The sequence below is a fragment of the Ornithorhynchus anatinus genome, chromosome X1 (assembly GCF_004115215.2).
Source record: "Ornithorhynchus anatinus isolate Pmale09 chromosome X1, mOrnAna1.pri.v4, whole genome shotgun sequence".
In the NCBI taxonomy this organism is placed as follows: domain Eukaryota; kingdom Metazoa; phylum Chordata; class Mammalia; order Monotremata; family Ornithorhynchidae; genus Ornithorhynchus; species Ornithorhynchus anatinus.
Genome location: NC_041749.1, coordinates 119,339,860 through 119,361,721, shown reverse-complemented (window position 1 = coordinate 119,361,721; position 21,862 = coordinate 119,339,860). Strand labels below are relative to the sequence as shown.

General features: G+C 44.1%; 1 non-coding gene across 1 annotated transcript; it reads right to left on the bottom strand.

The window, feature by feature from the left end:
- Window positions 1-9,094: 9,094 nt before the first annotated feature.
- LOC114806789 lies at window positions 9,095-9,232 on the bottom strand. The gene has a single exon (XR_003754851.1). It is a non-coding gene; the product is annotated as a small nucleolar RNA SNORA7 (small nucleolar RNA).
- Window positions 9,233-21,862: the final 12,630 nt, after the last annotated feature.

Here is a 21,862-nt window from a genome sequence, read left to right as displayed (position 1 = left end):
GTAAGAGAAGCAGCATAGTGTAATGGAGAGAGCCTGGGTCTGGGGGTCATTCATTCATTCAATAGCATTTATTGAGTGCTAACTATGTACAGAGCACTGTACTAAGTGGCTTGGAATGTTCAATTTGGGAACGGAATCAGGTCAAAAGTCATGGGTTCTAATCCTGGCTCCGCCACTTGTCTGCTGTGTGACCTTGGGCAAGTCACTTCACTTCTCTGGGCCTCTGTTCCCTCATCTGTAAAATGGGGATTGAGACTGTGAGCCCCACATGGGACAGGGACTGTGTCCAACTAAGTTTGCTGGTATCCAGCCCAGCGCTTAGTATAGTGCCTGGCACATGGTAAGCACTTAACAAATAGAAGGAGTGTGGCTTAGTGGAAAGAGCAAGGGCTTGGGAGTCAGAGGTCATTGGTGCTACTCCTGGCTCCACCAATTGTCAGCTGTGTGACCTTGGACAAGTCACTTCACTGCTCTGTGCCTCAGTTCCCTCATCTGTAGAATGGGGATTAAGACCATGAGCCCCACGTGGGACAACCTGATAACCTTGTATCTATCCCGGCGCTTAGAACAGTGCTTGGGACATAGTAAGAACTTAACAAATACTATATCATTATTTATTTACCACCATTATTATTATTATTATAAATGGTCGAGTAGGATCAGATCTCAGGTTCTCTGACTCTCAGCATTGGCCTCTTTCCACTAGGCCACACTGCTACTCTATCATCCTCTTTACCATTCCACTTTCTTGTTTATTTTAATCCAAGAATCATTACTTCAAGCAATTATCAGCAGCAGGAAAAGGCTAACCTTGAACACTCCAGATGTGAGATTGACTTCTCACACTTTGATAGATTCCAATTTGTGCACCTAAACACAAATCTTTCTATGCGTTCTTACAGCAGACAAGGCATCCTCATCAGGGGACAAATGAAAACACCATGGTTAAAAAGCTCCAGGTTCAGAAAAAGAGTTCCTAAAGAGATACTTGGGAGAGGAGCCAGAAAAATACATATTCATATTTCCATACAGCAATCAGGATGTTGATGTTAATATTAGAGCAATAACTTTAATTGTATTTCAGCAAACACATGGCAATTAGGAGACAAATTATCTTACAGAACCTTATCTTGCACTGTTTTGCCCTGAAGGTGAGCCAGGAGCTCAACCAACTTCTTGAATTTTAATATACAAATGCACACCTCTAAAATTAGTATCAATTGAAATAAGCTTAAGTAGTTTGAAATTATTCTACCAAATAAATGACTGCCATGTACCTTTGGAGGAAGATTTTTTTCATCGTAACAAAAGCCACTGGGAATGCCGGGAGGTTTGCCGGCATGAGAAGTGTAGGAGAGGAGAGCTGATTTAATGAGACCTGATTAAAGACACAGTAGGCTTATGTAGGCTGCTCCTCGCGGCTTGAGAATTCGAAGGGGCATCTTCTTTCTGAAGGACACAGACCTTGGTAAAACCATTTAGGATTTCTATATTTGATGGACCATTTTAAAAGGAAAGAGTGCTATTTCTCCCTCCCTCTTAGGATCCATGATCCACCGGAGTCCCTATTCCACAGAAGAGTGCATCAATTGACCTGAAGGAAAGAGCCCAGCCAGAATTATTTTGCTTGGAATCTCTCATTCCAACCTCACCACCAAAGGAAAAGAGTGAAGCAATTATCCTAAGAGAGACAGACCCTGTAGACAACCAATCGGAAAAACAGCGTCACTTCTCTGGGCCTCATTTACCTCACCTGTTAAATGGGGAATAAATGCATGTTCTCCCTCCCCTGTAGACTGATCCCTATGAGGGGCAGGGACTGTATCTGACCTGATTAGATTGTATCCAGCCCAGTTTTTAGCACAGTGCTTGGCACAAAGTAAGCACTTATCGGTTACCAATCATTATCATCATTATTACTATTAGTAGGTGAGGGAATATTATTCCCACAGAATAGCATTTTTAAATGGGATTTATGTGCTTAATATGTGCCAGTTACTGTACTAAACTCTGGGGGTAGATACAAGATAATCAGATTGGACACAGTTCCTGTTCTGTTTAGGGCCCACAATCTTAATCCCCATAGTACAGATGAGGTAACTGAGGCAGAGAAGTTAAGTGGCTTGCTCAAGGTCACACAGCATGTACATGGCGGAGCCGGGATTAGGACCTCTAACTTCCAGGCCTGTGCTCTTTCCACTTGGCAACACTCCTTCTCATTCCTCTAGTTCATATCTACCTGTAATTTTGAAAAAAAAAATTAAAATAACATTGGTATTTCTTTACCATAGTTCAATTATTTTTGCTAAGCTTCTTCATCCTATTTATTTTGAAGCCATTCCCTGGGCGAGAGTAGGTTTTTCCAATCTAGAGATAAAGAGAGCCTCTGCTCTTGATTTGCCTTCCAAACCTCCTCATGGCAGTTACTGCTCAAACTCTGCAAAACTGTGAGTTTTAATTTTCCCTTTAAATGGAGGATCAACCGGTCTTAAATTCAACTCCTGAATTTCTAAGCGGGGCTTTGTGGGAGTGAGGGGAGGAGGGTCTTTTTTGCTATTGTTTCCGGCTTTGTTTCCAAGGGGGTTTAGAGGGAACTGGAGCCAAAGTATAAGAAGCAGGATTTGTTGAAACACCTGGCTGGAAAATGCAGCAGAGAAAGTAACTTCTCCAGGAGTTCTCGTATATTGAGGTAGAAGAGCTATGGGATTAAATACATGAAGGGCAGCCACTTCCTGTCCTGCTGGCTGTGATTGCAACCATGTGGAGCATTCCAGCCATGCCAGAAATTACTCAAGCATATGATGAGGAGAGGTGCGATGAGTTGTAACCTCTTGCTTTTAGTGATATTTTCCTTAACTGGTGGAATGCCTTTAACTCTTGATTCTATTTATTCCCCTTAATTCTATTTAAATTTCCCCTTGATTCCATTTATTGCTATTGTTCTTGTCTATCCGTCTCCCCCGATTAGACTGTAAACCCGTCAGAGGGCAGGGACTGTCTCTATCTGTAACTGATTTGTACATTCCAAGTGCTTAGTACAGTGCTCTGCACATAGTAAGCGCTCAATAAATACTATTGAATGAATGAAGGATTCTTCTGCCCTAAAAAAGTGTAACTGTAGCAGGTCAGGTGATAGAGAGTACAGACGGCCTTTTCCAAGATGGCAGGATCGACGGGTGGGTGGGTGTGGCTTTGAGATGCAGAGCAGGCCAGTCCTCGGAAGCTGAAGAGTCAGGAACCAAAAACATAATGTGGCTGATAGCCCCGGATCACAAGGAATTCCTTTCTCCATATTAACGAGCTGATTTTTCGGGTTGGGAGCAGGAGGTGGGGGCTCATGTGGGTGGACTTGCTGCTGCTGCTGCCAGGATTGGAAGCCCCCATGAACAGCTGTTCCCTTGGTTGTTGCTTGAAAAAACCAGGAATGGGAATCAGGAAACCTGGGTTCAAATCCCTGCTCCATCACTTGATGGTAGTATTTAATCCTGGTATTTAATTTTGCTTACTGGGCCAATCAATCGGTCAATCAATCAGTGGTATTTATCAAGTGCTTACTGAGTGCAGAGCACTGCACTAAGCGCTTGGGAGAGAATAATACTACAGAGTCCGTAAAAAAGTTCCCTGCCCACAAGAAACTGACAGTTTTGAGATGAGTTTACTAAGTGCTGGGGTACATACCAAATAATCAGGTTGAACACAGTCCCTGTCCCACACAGGTTTCACAGTGGGTGGATGAACAGGCATTGAATCCCCAACAGTGCTTTGCACATAGTAAGTGCTTAACAAATGCCATCATTATTAGATGAGAAAACTGAGGCCCAGAGAAGTGAAGTGACTTCCCCAAGGTCACCTAGCAGACAAGTGGTGGAGCCAGGATTCAAACCCAGGTCCTCTGACTCCCAGGCTCGTGCTCTTTCTACTAGGTCACCACACTGCTGAGGGACCTAGGGCAAATTACTTAACTGACTATGCCACATATCCCTTGACTGCCAGGCCCCAGGAGGGCAGAGGGTGAGAGGATGGAAAGGCCAGGCTATTTTCTCTCTCTGCCAGACGGCTCCTTAAGGCTGGTCAGGAGGTTAGAATAGCAAACTGCAGTTCTAGCCTCCATTCCTCCAAAACCTCCTGTGGTGTCCCATTCCCCTCCAAATCATGCAGATGCTCCTAACTGGCATCATGCTCTCCCAAACATTTAGAGTTGGTGCTCTGCACACAGTAATAGTAATTACAATAATAATGATGGTATTTAAGTGCCTACTATGTTCCAAGTACCGTTCTAAGCGCTGAGGTAGATACAAGGCAATCAGGTTGCCCCACATGGGGCTCATAATCTTAATCTCCATTTTACAGATGAGGTAACTGAGGCACAGAAAAGTTAAATGACTTGCCCAAAGTCTCACAGCTTACAAGTGGCAGAGTTGGAATTGGAACCGACAGCCTCTGACTCTCAATCTGTTGCCGAATTATACATTCCAAGTGCTTAGTACCGTGCTGTGCACATAGTAAGCACTCAATAAATATGATTGAGTGAATCAATGGGAAAAGAACTCATGTGCTTCTGATTCCCAGGCCTGTGCTCTATCCATATGACCACGCTGTTTCTACAGGTACTGAATACTTGGAAGAGTACAGTAGAGTTAATACAGTTTCCTGTGGGCAGAGTACTTTGCCAAGCATTTGAAAAAGGACAGTAGAGTTGGACAAGATCCCTGCCCTCAAGGCACTTCCAGTCTTAGTGAGAAGCTTACAGAATCATTACATTTCCACCGATTTAGCGAAGTTATTTTCACTACCTTCTACTGACTTTCTCTAACTCAAACTGGGAGGATTGCTAATTGAATTTGGGTTTTTACTCACATGGTAGGAAAATCAGCTGTCTCTGGAATTCGGGACTCACAGTAGAGACAATAGCACATAACACCACTGAGTGTAATGTGCTGTATTAAGCTCTTGGGAAGTAAAAACAAAAAAGTGACCCATTCCCTGCCCACAAAGAGGATCCACTCCAACGGAGGAACTTCCGGTCTTACGGAGGACTATTTTTTTAACCTTCATTTCTTTCCTCCAACTGAAATGTTAACCTCCTTCTTACTCTTCCAAGTACAGTATGTTGTGCTGAGGAATCCATCTAGTCCTATTTGGTCATGTTCAGATGTGATTGTTACACTGTACTCTCCCAAGTACTTAGTACAGTGTTCTTCACACAGTAAGCGCTCAATAAATATGATTAAATGAATGATTGGTTCAAAAAGCTGCGGAGGTTTCACTCTGAAGGGTGAGTCCATGTCCTTCATCGTCCTTAAGAGAAGCAGCATGGCCTAGTGGAAAGAGCCCAGGTCTTGGGGTCACATGGCCTGAGTTCTAATCCCGGCTCCACTATTTGCCCGCTATGTGACCTTGGACAGATTACTTCGCTTCTTCGGGCTTCACTTATCTCATCTGTAAAATGGGGATTCAATACCAGATCTCCCTTACCTTTAAACTGTGAGTCCTACATGGGACAGGGACTGTGTCCAACCTGATTAACTGGTATCTACCCCAACTCTTTGAACAGTACTTGACACAGAGTAAGCATTTAACTAACACCATAATGTATATCATTCTCATAGACGATGAGGTATTTTGACTCCCAGAACCACCCTAAGAGGAGTCTGGATCACATTTGTTTTCATTTGCATTTTGAACGTCTCCAAAACGATACAGTGTAGTTCAATTGAGAAAATCGTTAGAAACCTTTCCTGTTCCTTTGCACTTTCTCATAGCAAATCGATGCAATCTGCATTTTAATACATGGACAGACCATGCTAAAGGAAGTGGCTGACACCAGCTCTCGATAAATACAGGTACCAGACGGGATATAACAATTTATTGGTGAAGCTACAATAAAGTGAAGTAAATTTTGGAAATTAAAAGGCAATTCAGAGGTTCGGTGAGAAAAGGGCTATTAATTGTCAACCTCTCCCTGCATAAGTCTGCCCCCATAAATTACTTGGACACTGTGGCCTTCATTACCCAGGAATCCTAGCCAAGAGATCCTTGTCCATTGAAAATACCTGAACTCTTGAGGACAGAGTGTCTATCTGGGGCCTTAAATATTTAAAGGAATTGCATATGCAATAGTAGCAGTAGAACGAGTGGTAGTTAGTAGTAGTAGTAGAACAGTAGTAGTACTAGCTGGAGCAGGAGTTGAGTTGTGGGCAGGGAATTTGTTATATTATACTCTCCCAAATGTTTAGTACAGTGCTCTGCACACAGTAAACACAGTTGAATAGTAGTAGTGGCATTAGTAATACTAATATAATAGTAGTTGCACAAGTAATGGCATTTATTGATAGTCCATTGGATGCATGGCACTGTACTACACACTTGGGACATAAAATAGAAACACAAGCCATGAGGCTTGCCCACAAGGAGCTTCCATTCTAATGGATTCAGATGTCTCTCCCATCCACTCCTTCCCTGACTTTTTTTTCTTGGTATTTGTTAAGCGCTTGCTATGTGCCAGGCACTATAATAAGCACTGGGATAGATACAAGCTAATCAAGTTGGACACAGACCACGTCTCATATGGGGCTCACAGTCTTAATCTCCATCGTACAGATGAGGTAACTGAATCACAGAGAAGTTAAAGTAATAATCATGGTATTTGTTAAGCTCTTACTTGCTTAAGGTCACACAGCAGACGAGTGGCAGAGAACAGATTAGAATCCAGGTCCAATAACTTGGCCCCATTGCCTCATGGAAGAGCATCAATCAACCAATCTATGGAATGTATTGAGCACTTACTGAGTGCAGAGCATTGTACTAAGCACTTGAGAAAGTACAACACAAGAGACATTTTTGGCACTTACTGTGTGCCAAGCACTGTACTCAGCGCTGGGTTAAAATATCAGATCATCAGGTAGGACACAGTCCTTATCCCATATGGAGTTCAGAGTCTGTGGAGAATGAGAATAATCAAATCTCCATTTGACAGACAAGAAACTGAGGCCCAGAAAAGTTAGGTGACTTGCCCAAGGTCACTCAGCAGACAAATGGAAGAACTGAGATTAGAACAGAGGTCCTCTGACACTCAGGCCCGGGCTTTTTCTACAAGGCCACGTGACTTCTCCCAATTTTCTATTTGTACCTCCTACTCCCCAAAGACACTTTCTGCCCTGGAAACTACATGGAGACTGAAGTCACAACAAGAATGTGATGCCATTTCTAGGCAGAGAAACCTTGGCATCACTGACCAGTCTCTCCCATCCGGTGCTGAATGAAAGTCTCTTGAATAACTCTTGGTTTGAGTTATGTCCTTTTTCCCCATTTTAATTAAATGATCTTCTAGGAATTTACAGGAATGGATAAAAGAGGAAAAAAAGAAGATAAATGTGCATATGAATGCAGTGGTTTTTAATTACACATCTCCCTTCATTTTGCAATATCAATGTAAGAATTTCTTTAGTGAAATTGAATTATTCCTTTTAAAATTGAGTTAATGAATGATTCAATTTGTAATAGATTGATTTTCTCCATCCAATTTTCCCTGTAATAGTAAAGTTTGAAGTTCTTAATAAGAGACATATAACAAGTAACAAAACAATCTGAACTTCTTTGAAATGATAGTTTATATGTGAACAAAGGAAATAATAGATGAAATAAAGGTAGATATAGCCAGGGTATTCAAAATCTCACTACCCTATTTTGGAACAGATTATTAAAATGATTTTATTATGGAACTACTCAATTTTAGAGTTGGAGAAAATTGGTTTGTGAAATAGATATTAAAAAGTTTTGTGTAATGGGAGAATTGAGTGGTGGAGGAGAATGGGTTCTGGGAGATATTCCTTTTACACGCTGTTGTTGTTGCAGATTCAATCAACTTAGCTGTGTTTCCAAACTTTCCTCTGCTTACATTCACCCTGGGTCACTCAGGCCCCGTGAAACCAGCCTCTATGTCCAGCATTTTCATTTTCCGTACCAGCCTCCCTCCTCCTGCCGTTCCCACTAATGAGTTCCTTGGCTCAGAAGAGATCTGTGTTCGAAGGGACCTTGGAGTAGACTGCACGACTGTCAGCTCGTTGTGAGCAGGGAAGTGACTATATTAGGGGACAGAGGCTGGCATGAGGAAACAATCGCTTACTGGGTTGGGGAAGAGGATTAGGAACAAGAATGATTAATCATGGAAGGACACAGATTGCAAAGAGAGGACCAATAGACACCCCGTGCAGTGGAAACACCAGCAACCTATGGACCTGAGGGAGGGTGTATGTAAGTGGGTAATCTGTGATGATCTATCTTATTCTTCAGGTGACGCTGTCCACGACACTGTCCAGCCATTGGTTTGCGACCCTTGCGGTGACCTTCCTTGATACATGATGGCAATGAAGCAACACTTTTCTGAGTCTGAGTACCTCCTCATTGCAGCTATGCAATACTGACCACCCAGAGATCGTATCTTCCAGAACTAACAGTAGACCCGATCCCTGCCTTCAAGGAATTTACAGTCTACTCTGTGCAGACCACTTTACTAAGCTCTTGAGAGACAACAATAGAGTAGGTAGACAGATATATTGAGTGTTTGGAAGAGCACACTAAAGTTAGTCGTTATGCGTACTGAGTACTTGGGAGAGTACAATAGTTAGAAGACATGATCCCTGCCCTCAAGGCTTCCCCTTGACTCTATTTATTGCCATTGTTCTTGTCTGTCTCCCCCGATTAGACTGTAAGCCCGTCAAACGGCAGGGACTGTCTCTATCTGTTGCCGACTTGTTCATTCCAAGCGTTTAGTACAGTGCTCTGCACATAGTAAGCGCTCAATAAATACTATTGAATGAATGAATGAATGACTTTACAGTCTACTGTGTGCAGAGCACTGTACTAAGTAAGCTTTGTCTTATCTTGTGCCATCAAGTCGTCTCTAGCCCATAGCAACAACATGGACATATCTCTCCCAGAACGCCCCACCTCCATCTGCAATCGTTCTGGTAGTGGATCCATAGAGTTTTCTTCGTAAAAATCCGGAAGCGGTTTACCATCACTGCCTTCCACGCAGCCAACTCGAGTCTCGACTCTCTTCCCTGCCGCTGCTGCCCAGCACGGGTGAGTTTTGACATGTAGCAGATTGCCTTCCGCTTGCTAGCCACTGCCCTAGCTAGGAATGGAATGGGTATGCTTCTGCTTGACTCTCCCTCACATAGTCAAGACTGGTAGAGGACTGAAAACTCTCCATGTATGACCCTGAGAGGTGGTACTAAGCTTTAGGGAGAATATAATAGAGTTAGTAGACACAGTCCCTGCCCTCAAGGAGCTTCCACCCTACAGGTGACCTAATGGTACCCCTTGCTGAAGGTGCCCACAACATTGGCCTTTTGAGAGCCCCTAAGGACACCAGAGTAGAAGACTTCAACGGCCAGATCTCAGCCTCCATTTCTAAGAACAAAATTGATGGACAATTTCAATAGACTATGAGCCTGTCAGTGGACAAGGATTGCCTCTATCTGTTGCCAAATTGCACATTCCAAGCGCTTAGTACAGTGCTCTTCACATAGTAAGCGCTCAATAAATACTATTGAATGAATGAACAACAAACCAGAATGATGATCAGAAGGAGGCCCCCTGGTAGACTGTAAGCTCCTTGAAAGTGGGGATCATGTCGATTGTAACTCCGTTGTTCTCTCCCAAGCACTTAGTATTCATTTATCCATCCAATCTCATTTATTGAGTGCTTACTGTGTGCAGAACACTGTACTAAGTGCTTGGAAAGTACAATTTGGCAGTAAAGAGAGACAATCCCTACCCACACGGGGCTTACAGTCTAGTACAGTGCTCTGCACTGAGTAGGCACCCAGTAAATACCATCGATTGAAGGCAGTAAGAAAAATAGCCACAGGCTTGGCCAATTTGGGTATTCAGCTAATCTTGCCTGCTGCAGGGAGCATATCAGTTACATAATTTCAAAACATCCACCTTTAAGACTCAAGATGATAATGTTTGCAAACCAGACAACCACCCTGCTTTCCACTGCTGGTTTATTGACACCATCTTTGCATTTCCTACAGCTTGTAATTGAATCCCCCCACTGTTTAATTGGAAAGAGAATGACTTCACAACCACATTTGAAACATCTTTAGAAAGCTAGTAGGAACATCAACATTCCCTTTGAAAAATAAAAATTATATCATTAACTGTGTTAACTGAAGACTGGTGTTCTAGTGGATTTCAGAAAGCCAAAGTACACCCATACTGCATGTAGACAAAACAGTGAAGATAAATGCACTCCATGCGACGTAACACACACATTAAATTTCTCCCTACAGATGTGGTAAACAGTTCCTTTATCTTGATTGGAATGAAGAAATGTACCTTTTTCAGTTCACTTAGGGACTTTGACTCAATGAATTGAAAGGACATGCTTGAGACACAAACTCTCTAAAAGACACCTAAGCAGAGTGTTTGACATGTATTCAGAGAAGCCCATTTTCCTTTAAGGGCTACAAAGGAGCACATTACATTATGAGATTTTTCAGCTCTACAAAGATACAAAAAAATGTACTTATGCTCTTAGGACCTAGAGATAATTCAGTCAGAAAAGAGCATGAACCAGGAGTCAGAGGACATGGACTCTAGTACCAGTTCTGTTAGTGACCTGCTGTGATTTTGGGCAACTCCCTTAACTCATCTGGGCCTTGGTTTCATCATCTTTAAAATGGGGATAAAATAATGCCTGCCTCTTCCTAATCCCCAGGGACGCTGTGAAGATAAAATAAGTAACATGAAAGCGCTTTGGAAAAATAAAAGCGGGTGGTATAATTATTAATCACATTAGTATTATTAACATATTCTCATTTCTTTGCTTTCTTGCTTCCAAAGGCCATGCCTATGGAAGCTTATTGATCTAATGGTGATGATATCTAACCTATCATTAGAAAGGGGCCCAGAAATAGAGCAGTAGTTGTAATAGTACTTATTGAGCACCCACTGGGTGAAATGCACTGTATTAAGTGCTTGAGAAAGTATACTAGAAGAACAAGACATATTCTCTGCCCACCCCATTTCCCCTCCCTTCTGTGTCACCTATGCATTTAATTTCACATGGCCTAAACACTTTGATAGTCACCCCAACCCCACTTCTTAGAGCACTTGTACACCTATCGTTCTTGTCTGTCCATCTCCCCCGATTAGATTGTAAGCCCGTCAAAGGGCAGGAACTGTCTCTATCTGTTACCGATTTGTACATTCCAAGTGCTTAGTATAGTGCCCTGCACATAGTAAGCGCTCAATAAATACTATTGAATGAATATCCTTTTACTTCATTCATTCAGTCGTACTTATTGAGCACTTACCGTGTGCACAGCACCGTACTAAGTGATTGGGAAAGTACAGTATAGCAATAAACTGTCACATTCCCTGCCCACAACAGGCTTACTGTCTAGAGTGGGGGAGAAGGACATCAATACAAATATATAAAATTACAGATATGTACACAAGTGCTTTGGGACTGGGAGCGGGGTTTACAGGGAGCAAATCAGGGTGACAAAGAAGGGAGTGGGAGATGAGGAGAAGCAGGACTTAGTCTGGGAAGACCTCTTGGATGAGATATGCCTTCCATAAGCCTTTAAAAGAGGGAGAGTCATTCATTCATTCAATCATATTTACTGAGCACTTACTGTATGCAGAGCACTGTACTGAGCGCTTGGAAAGCAAAGTGCTGCAATAAAGAGAGACAATCCCTGCCCACACTGGGGTTACAGTTTAGAAGGGGGGAGACAGACATCAAAACAAACAGGCATCAATATAAATAAATAGAATTATAGATATATGCAGATCAAAACACATAAACAGACATGAATATAAATAGAATTATAGACATATACATATATACATAAATTCTGTGGGGTAGGGGGAAGAGCAAAGGGAGAGAGTCAAGGTGATGCAGAGGGGTGAGCTGAGGAAAAAGGGTGCTTAGTCTGGGAAGGCCTCTTGGAGGAGGTGAGCTCTCAGGGCTTTGAAGAGGGGAAGAGAGTTAGTTTGGCGGATTTGAGGAGGGAGAACATTCCAGGCCGGAGGAAGGATGTGGGCCAGGGGTCAACGGTGGGACAGACGAGACCGAGGCATAGTGAGAAGGTTAGCGGCACCAGAGGAGCGAAGTGTCAATTACCTCATTTTGTCCCCAGTAGATTGTAAACTCCGTGAGGGCAGGGATCATAATAATAATAATAATGTTGGTATTTGTTAAGTGCTTACTATGTGCAGAGCACTGTTCTAAGTGCTGGGGGAGATACAGGGTAATCAGGTCATCCCACTTGAGGCTCACAGTTAATTCCCATTTTACAGATGAGGTAACTGAGGCACAGAGAAGTTAAGTGACGTGCCCACAGTCACACAGCTGACAAGTGGCAGAGCCGGGATTAGAACTCATGACCTCTGACTCCGAAGCCCAGGCTCTTTCCACTGAGCCACGCTGCTTCTCTATGTCTACCAACTCCATTGTACCCTCCCAAGCACTCAGTACAGTGCTCTGCACCCAAGTTAAGGATTCAGTGATGATGATAATAATACTAATTAAGGTATTTGTTAAGTGCTTGCTATCTGCCAGGCACTGTACTAAGCAGTTAGGCAGATGCAAGAAATCAATCCCACTGATTGACTGAGGAAGAGGCAGGTGTCAGCACTCCCATTTTACAGATGCGGAAAGAAGGCTAAGTAACCAAACAACTTGCCTGGTGCCCTGTGTGTTGTGAGCCCCGGGTTGGCACCAACCAGGACCTTCCTGGACCCAGGGAGCCTCGGTGTCTCATAGTAGAAGTCAAACCACACCTCTGATCACCAAGGTTACTGTGGAAAATGTTTTACTTAGTTTTACCAGAGTGCAAGGGAGTGACATATACATACTCCACCAAGGGTCCAATAGCAGTCTATGGTCAAAGGAGCCCATTCTGTCATGTTTCTCCTTTCTGCTTCCAAGTACTGCTGCCTTCTGCTGCTCTCCTGCTGCTTCTGCTCCTCAACCTGTGTGCTGCCTCCTGGTGATCTCTTTATCTGCCTTAGGTGTCACAGCTGTGGCCCTTTATAGCATTCATGGATTGGTCCAGGCCCTTTACTGGGTAGAACAGGGAGTGAAGGCCACAGCTCCCTCCATGCTCCACCCCCACAGGCCAGCAAGTAACTGTCCCAGGTAGAGCCCATCGCAGCCTTCGTAAAGTCTCTTCCTCCTTGTTGTTCACGGGATCACACACAGTAACTAAAAAGGCAGCTTGTTCTGGGCTCACCACACTATAGCAGGCCAGTGCTTAAACTAGGACTAGAACCCCCTGATTACCAGTCCTGTGTTCTTTCTGCTAGGCCAAATGTCTTCCAGTTCTGATACTTTCTGCTGTGTGACCTTGGGCAAGTCACTTCACTTCTCTGGACCTCAGTTCCCTCATCTGGAAAATGGGGATTGAGACTGTGACCCCCACGTGGGACAGGGACAGTGTCCAACTCAATTTGCTTGTATCCACCCCAGCGCTTAGTTCAGTGCCTGGAACATAATAAGTGCTTATGACATAGTGGATAGAGCACAGGCCTGGGAGTTAGAAGGTCACGGGTTCTAATCCCAGCTCCACCACTTGTCTGCTTTGTGACCTTGGGAAAGTCACTTAACTTCTCTGTGCCTCAGTTACCTCATCTGTAAAATGGAGATTGAAACTGTGAGCCCCATGTGGGACAGGGACTATATCCAACCCAATTTGCTTGTATCCACCTCAGTGTTTAGTACAGTGCCTGGCACATAGTAAGTGCTTAACAAATACCAGAAATAATAATTATTATTATTAAATACCATCATTATTATAATTCCACAATCTAATCTCCCCCTTTCCACTTCCCTCCCTCCTGAGTACCACTGGGAAGATTAATCCAACCCCTGAGTGGCAGAACTACCAAACATGTACCTCTGCTGAATGGATCTCAGCTGGACCTCAATTGCACCCACTTAATAGCTCTATTTCCTTGAATTCATTGAAAAGTCTGGGACAGTCCCAATCTCTTCTCCTTGCCCGTCAAATCTGCTAAAGCAGATGGTAAATAATAATAATTCAGGTGCTATTTGCAAGCAAGATTGTTCTTAGATGAGCAGAAAGAAAATTACTCAGAAACAACAGGGTAGATTGTAAGATACAGCCAACTATCCATGGATAGCAGAAGGGTTGTCTAATTCCTAGCATCTTCAGCGTGTGTTCGCCAAATAATTACTTTTGCCACAACCTTTCCTTGGGTTCTATTTCGTGTGAACTTTATGTAGTGAGCAGACACACGTTTCTGTTTGGCGGGAGACAGAATCCAGCCTCTGGAACACCTGCCCTGTTCCAAGAGCAACAGCTGGATCGATGGCTGGGCTCCATCTCTGCCTGTGCTTGTGGCTATACAAAGGCCCCTGGGGACATCCTGTGATTAGTTTGCTGCAGAGTTGGCTGGCACGTCTTGTCGTCCCGGCAACCATTTTCCCTTGATTTTCCTCTCACTCCTTGTACATCTGCTCACTCGGTAATATAGAGTTTTGGACGCGTCTTGTCCCACCCCGACCACATGATGGATCTCTTCGTGGAGTTGGAGAGGATTTTCAGTGTTTCGCTTTGTCGGCGCTCCCTACAACGCCATCCAAAGGCCACGGGCGTTTCCAGGGCCAAGATGAAACTAGGTTGGAGGAAAAATCTTGGGGTCGGATAGGAAGACGTGTCGTGCTTCTCCATCGGTGGATTTCTTCGTCCATCATTGGACCTGCCATCCCATCTCAGCCAGTGAGGGGAAACATTCAGCTCCATTTCATCATCTCGCATTGAGAGCCTTTCCTCAGTGCTGCTAAGGCCCTTCAGGCCAGTCGAGGCCCTGGAGATTTTTTCAGTCGAACGACCGTTAGGTCCCAGTTTGATTAACTTCGTCAGATATATGGCACTGACTCCCCAAATACTACCATGCGAGCTGCCTCTTTGGCCACCATGCAAAAACCAAACCGTGATGCTGCTGATCGAGAATTAGCCAGCTCTGAACTGTCTCTCCCCAACTCTCTTTCTGGCCAGAATCATTGGGGAGTACTCTGTTTTGTTTCTGGTTTTTTCAATGGTATTTGTTAAGCACTTACTATGTAGCAGGCATTATACTAAGCACTTAGGGAGATAGAATATAATCAGGTTGGACACAGTCCATGTCCCCACATAAGGATCGCGGTCCAAATTCCCATTTTACAGATGAGGTAACCGAGGCACAGAGAAGTGAGGTGACTTGCCCAAGACCACAAAGTAGACAAGTGATGGAGTCGGGATAAGAACCCAGGTCCTTCTGACTCTCAGGTCCGTGCTCTATCCATTAGATTACACTCCTTCACTGTTGATTTTCAAAGGGATTTATCTAGTCAAAGAATGAATGAATGAATGAATGAATGAACAATCCACCCATCCCCATCCCTCCCCAACAGTGTGTGGTAGAATGAATTTTCATGTGGTTGAGCAGGAATTCATTTATTTGATAAGAATAATAATAGCATTTGTTAAGCACTTACTATGTGTCAAACACTGTACTGAACATTCAGGTAGATACGAGATAATCAGGTCCCACATAGGACTCACAGTCTAAGTATGAGGGAGGACAGGTGTCGAATCCTCATTTTGCAGATGAGGAAACTGAGCATAGAGAAGTGAAGTGACTTCCCCAAGGTCATACAGCTGGTAAATGGCTGAGCAGGGATTAGAACCCAGGCCTCCTGACTCTCAGACCCACGCTATTTCCACTAGGCAATGCTGCTTCTGATGTATAAAGAAGCCTGAAGAAGTTGTCTGAACTTATTCCAGAGACTTTCCATTTTCGTAAGAAATTATTCTGTTTTCATTTATTTATTTGCATAAGTGCTTGAAGTTCTGGATTGAAATAAAAACCAAAAAACAAAATACTCAGGTGTATAAGTCCCTTCCCAACCTTAAGTAGAAAATACCCCCAAACTGCAGGGCTATGGGACTCATGGAAATCCTTAAAAGAGTTAGGATTATTTACCTGGGAGAAAAACGGTGGAGGGAGATTTGTTAGGTCAGTCAACTGTATTTAATTGTGTGTGCAGAGCACTGTACTAAGCGCTTAGGAGAGTATAATATAACAGTAAATACATTCCCTGCTCATGCTTACTGTGTGCAGAACACTGCACTAAGCGTTTGGGAGAGTCCGAGACAGCTGGCGATCAAGTACCTGCTTCTTCCCTCTTCCCCCTAATGAGAGAACCACTTCCCCAGAAGCTTCCCGGCCCTATCCACCAGGGATGTCCGCAAAGGTACATAAAGACCAGACTGGGTTAGGAGACCCTTCTGGTGAGCCTAGGGTGGGTCAGGGTGGGTGGTGGTCTTCTGGGATGGGTCAGGTATGGTTGTGAAATTTAGCATCCATTCAAGTCTCTAGTCCCAACTCATTTGACCCAGCCAGGTTTTCTTCTTTCTGAGTTAGGCAGTGGTGGCATTACATTAAAAAATACTCATTAAACAGTATACTTCATGAGGGCAGGGGTCACATTTTATACTCTCCCTATGCTTTCCCAAACACAGTGCTCTCCTCACAGTAGGTGCTCTTTCAAGTCGAATGTACAAATGAATTGGGAGATGTCTTCCATGTCTTGAAGACCCCCTCCCCCCCCCCCCCCCCCCCCCCCCCCCCGCCCCTCCTCCCCTGCAAATGACTGAGAGGGGGCATTTTTGCCACCTCAACAATGTAATCAGTAGCCCAAATCTCATTCTGGGATTCACTCGCATTAGGTTAACTGCATTCCTGTCACCTCTGTTTACACAATAACAGGAATGGCACAGTCTAATGGAAGGAAATAAGAGTCATAAGCAAAATGTGCAAGGCTTCATATGATTTATGTTTCACAATTTCATATTTTCAGCTGCCAAGCAAGATTCCTTTAAGGTTCCACAGAGCAGTCTAGCAAAGACGGATCGTTCCAATCTCAAGAGGACAAAGGGTATAGCTACTCATCTTCCTTATTGCTATTGATCGCGTCCTGATGATATCATTTTAAAGGCCTAATTTTCAACACTGCTTTGCTTTACACAATCATTAATTTATCTATGAAATAAGCTGCACCCTGACTATTACAGTCTCTCAACTGTCATCCCAGCCAGCCTTCTAGACAACTGCCAGGTCCCTTTGAATTTAAAAGGTCATTAATCCAAATGCTAATTCAATCAATACTAGATTAAATAAACTATAAAAAGTAAATTAATTTCAGGTAATCTGATGCGAGCTTTTAAAATGTACTCAGTGCCAGCGCCTTTCAGATTAGAAGTTAAAACAGTCCACCAAAAAAAGGGCACTCCATAGAAGCTTTTAGAATGAATTACTCTTCATTATCTGTACTTTGCGTCACAGTGAAAGCGATGAAGGCCTATAAGCAGACTCGCACGTTTTGGTAGACTTACCTTTTCTGACTCTGTTTTGCAGGGTACGGAACTTCTAGAGGAAGTAAGTTTGTGGCCCTGGGTGCTGAGCAGATGGACCTCACCCTCCCTCTCCCCCCCACATCCCCCTCAATGAACCAGTGGTATTTATTAAGTGCTTACTGTGTGCCGAGCACTGTGCTAAGAGCTTGGGAGAGTACAAAACAACAGAGTTGGTAGACATGTTCCCTGCCCACGGTGAGGTTACAGTCTAGAGGGGGAGACACAATAAAATAAATTACTGGTATGGATGGAAGTTCTGTGGGGCGGAATGTGGGGTGAATATCAAGTGCTTAAAGCATGCAGATCTAAGTGCAAGGGTGATGCAGAAGGGAGAGGGAGTAGAGAAGCAGCATGGCGCAGTGGAAAGAGCACGGGCTTTGGAGTCAGGGCTCATGAGTTCGAATCCCAGCTCTGCCACTTGTCAGCTGTGTGACTGTGGGCAAGTCACTTAACTTCTCTGTGCCTCAGTTCCCTCATCTGTAAAATGGGGATTAAGACTGTGAGCCCCACGTGGGACAACCTGATTCCCCTGTGTCTACCCCAGCGCTTAGAACAGTGCTCTGCACATAGTAAGCGCTTAACAAATACCAACATTATTATTATTATTATTATTATTAGAGGAAATGAGGGTTTAGTTGGGGAAGGCCTCTTGGAGGAGATGGGATTTTAGTAAGGCCATATTCTCCTCCTATTTCCCCTATCTGTAATTTATTTCAATGTTTGTCACCCTTTTGTAAACTCCTCGAGGGCAGGGATCATATCTATTAACTCTATTGTATTGAACTCTCCCAAGTGTTTAGTACAGTACTCTGCTATAGGAGGCATTCGATGAATGCCAGTGATTGATTCTAAGGAGCTTAGCTTCCTAGGTGTAGTGGTAACATTCACTTACAGGAGGTCGAGTCACTACCCTGCCATGTGGGACCGGGCAAAGGGTAAAAATGCTGGGAGACTCTGGGACAAGGAAGAAAGGAAGGGGCAAGCAAGAAGTGGCGGCTGAGAAAAGGGTCTGCTAGAAGATGGAGGAGAGGCAGTTAGATTCTAAGCACCTTGCTAGGTGGTGACCTTCCTGCTAGATAGTAAATTAGCAGGGATCATGTCTACTTGCTCTGCTGTATTCTCTCAAGTGCTCTGTACAGTTCCCTGCTCACGACAATCTCTGCCACAGTGTCCATGAAAATAGAGTCCGGGACCTTTTCTGGCCTCTTTTCGTTCATTCCCTTCTGCATCGTCTAGGCACTTTGATCCAAACCCCCTGGGCAGTTGGGATTCACCCCTCCCTTAGCCCCATAGAATTTCATTCATTTATTCAATTGTATTTGAGAACTTACTGTATGCAAAGCACTGAATTAAGTGCTTGGGAGAGTACAGTATCACAATAAACGGACACATTCCCTGCCCACAACAAGCTTTATGTACATATCCTTAATTTATTTATTTATATTAATGCCTGTCTCTGCTTCTAGACTGTAAGCTCATTGTGGGCAGGAGATGCGACTACCTCGTCCAGAAGAAGAAGCAGCGTGGCTTAGTGGACACAGCATGGGTATGGGAGTCAGAAGGACATGGGTTCTAATCCCAGCTCTGCCACTTGTCTGCTGTGTGGCCTTGGGCAACTCGCTTCACTTCTCTGTGCCTCAGTTGCCTCATCTGTAAAATGGGGATTAAGAGCGTGAGCCCCATGTAGGACAGGGGCTGTATCCAATCTGGTTAACTTGTATCTACCCCAGAGCTAAGAAGAATGCTTGACACATAGCAAGCATGAATGTCATTGACTGACTGATTCTAAGGAGCCTGGCTACTTAACCGTAATTATTATTATTACCAACTCTTTGTATTGCACTCTCCCAAGTGCCTAGTATAGTGCTCTGCCCACAGAAAGCGCTCAACAAATACCATGGTTTGATTCAATTAGCATAGGCATTTTGTCGCTAAGTTGGGCTACTCTATAAATGATTGACTGCTTAGGCCCCAAGGCTGTGCCGAAAGACCTCAAAAGAGAATCAGAATAGCCCTGCCAATACTACATAAGGCAGAGCATTTTCCTCTCTGCATGTCTCAGCTTATGATGAGATGCACTCATTTTTCTACTTATCCAGCCACACTCCTCCCACATGCATCGGCACAGACCGAGTCGACCGAAAGCTCCTAGAGGGCAGGGACTGGTCATTTCCAATGATTGATGAGCCCTCTCAGACTGGTGAGCTCCATGAAACTGAAAGCTCTTGGCAGACAGGGAAAAGGTCTTGCACTTCTGTTGTATTTGGTGCACTGCATCCAGCTGGATCTCAGTCAACATTGTCGATTAACTGAGGGATCGATTTAAAATTGAGTCTAAGGATAAGTCAGAAAATGACTTGCTTGGCTCTGCTTAATGAAATCGTTAGCTGTGTCGTATGGAGTCGAGATGAATATGTGATTTTTCACTTCAGCTCGGGAAACTGAGTTGGGGAAATTCTCTCCGATTATCTAAGGGAATCATTAAAGGCTAAGTAAGCAGACCTCAGGTTTCGCAATGTAATTCTTTTAATATTTGTTAGCATCAGCAAGCAGGCCTTCCTGCTCAGAGAGGGGAACTGGGAGGAAATGGAGGTTGGGCTTTACAGTGACCTCCATCTTTACACAGGCTAGACAATCGTGTCTGTCTCTTAGAAGCCCTACGTCTCGGGCTTAGGGCACTTCCTCCTTAAATCTCTTCGACCAACTGCTGGTCCAGGTCCATGGGGAGTGCCATACTGAAGGCCTGCCTGGACCACAATACCTCAGCGTGAACAGCTCAACAACGGCTCAAATCAAGAGTTAGTTAAGTAGGAGAAGCAGCATGTCCTAGAGGAACAAGCCCAGGTATGGGAGTCATAGGACCTGTGATCCCAGCTCAATCACTTGTCTGCTATATGGCCTTAGGCAAATCACTTAGCTTCCCTGTGCCTCGGTTTCATCATCTGTAAAGTGGAGATTAAATCCTACTCTCTCCAACTTAGATTGTGAGCTCGATGTGGGACAGGGACTGTGTCTGATAAGATTATTTTATAACTGCCCCAAAGTTTAGTACAGTGCTTGGCAGATAGCAAGAGCTTTACAAATACCATATATATACTGTGCCAAATATATATATTTGGCAAGGGTGACAGATAGGATGAGAGACCAGGCTGCTATTTCCCAACCTCTGAGTCTGAGGAGGATGTATTTCCTTGGATGTCTTGCTGCTGGATGCCAGCTCTATTGACATTAGCCTTGATGTAAATTCCTGGAGGGCAGGGATTGTGTCTACCAAAAATAATACACTCTTCCAAGTGCTTAGGGCAAATCTCTATATACAATAATGCTACTGATGCCTGTCTGCTTGTTTGGTTTTGTTGTCTGTCTCCCCCTTCTAGACTGGGAGCCCATTGTTGGGTAGGGATTGTCTCTATCTGTTGCTGAATTGTACTTCCTAAGCGTTTTGTACAGTGCTCTGCGCACAGTAAGTGCTCAATAATATGACTGAATGAATGAATGTTCAATAAATATTATTGATTTATTGAGGAACCCTGTACTGAGAACCTTCTGTGTGCAGAGCACTGGAATGAGGACCTACTGTGTGGAGAGAGTTGTTCTTTACACAGTACTGGACATCTACTATAGGTAGAACACTGCACTTAGTTAATACTGCATGCAGAGCACTTTTACTGAGTGTTTACTGTGTGCAGAGAACTCTTCTGAGTGTCTATTGGGCACTCAGACTATTGGGCAGACAGCAGACCAGTCCCATATGGGACATGAACTGTGTCCAACCTAATCATCCCGTACCTACCCCAGTGTTTAATAGCTTACAGTAGAATGGCTGGCACACAGTAAGCGCTCAACAAAAACCCTTAAAAGAAAAAAGGATTGTAAACTACTGGTTGGCAGGGAACGTATCTACCAACTCTGTTGTATTTTAATAGCAATTATAATTGTGTGATTTGTGAAGTGCTTACATTGTGACAAGCACTGTTCTAAGCACTGGGGTAGAGGCCACGTTATCAGTTTGGACACGGTCCCTGTCCCACATGGGCCTTACAGTCCAGGTAGGTGGGAGTGGAAATTAATTTCCATTTTAAAGATAAGAAAACTGAGGTAAATTAAGTGACCCGCCCTAGATCACGCAGCAGGTAGGTGGCAGACCTGGGATCAGAACCCAGGTCCTCTGATTTCCAGGCCTGGGCTCTTTCCACTAGGCCACACTTTTTCTACCTCATACCTTTCTACCTCAAACAATCCCTTCCCATCATCTGGAACCTTCCAGACTCTGAAGAGCACTCCTTCCCCCTCTCTGAACAGCCACAGCTCCCAGAACTCCTCGCACCCCTCCCCCCACCTCCCTCCACCCCTCCTCCACCCGCACCCCCCTCCACCCCCCCCACCCCCCCCCCCAAACCTGGGGCTAGACCAATGGCTTC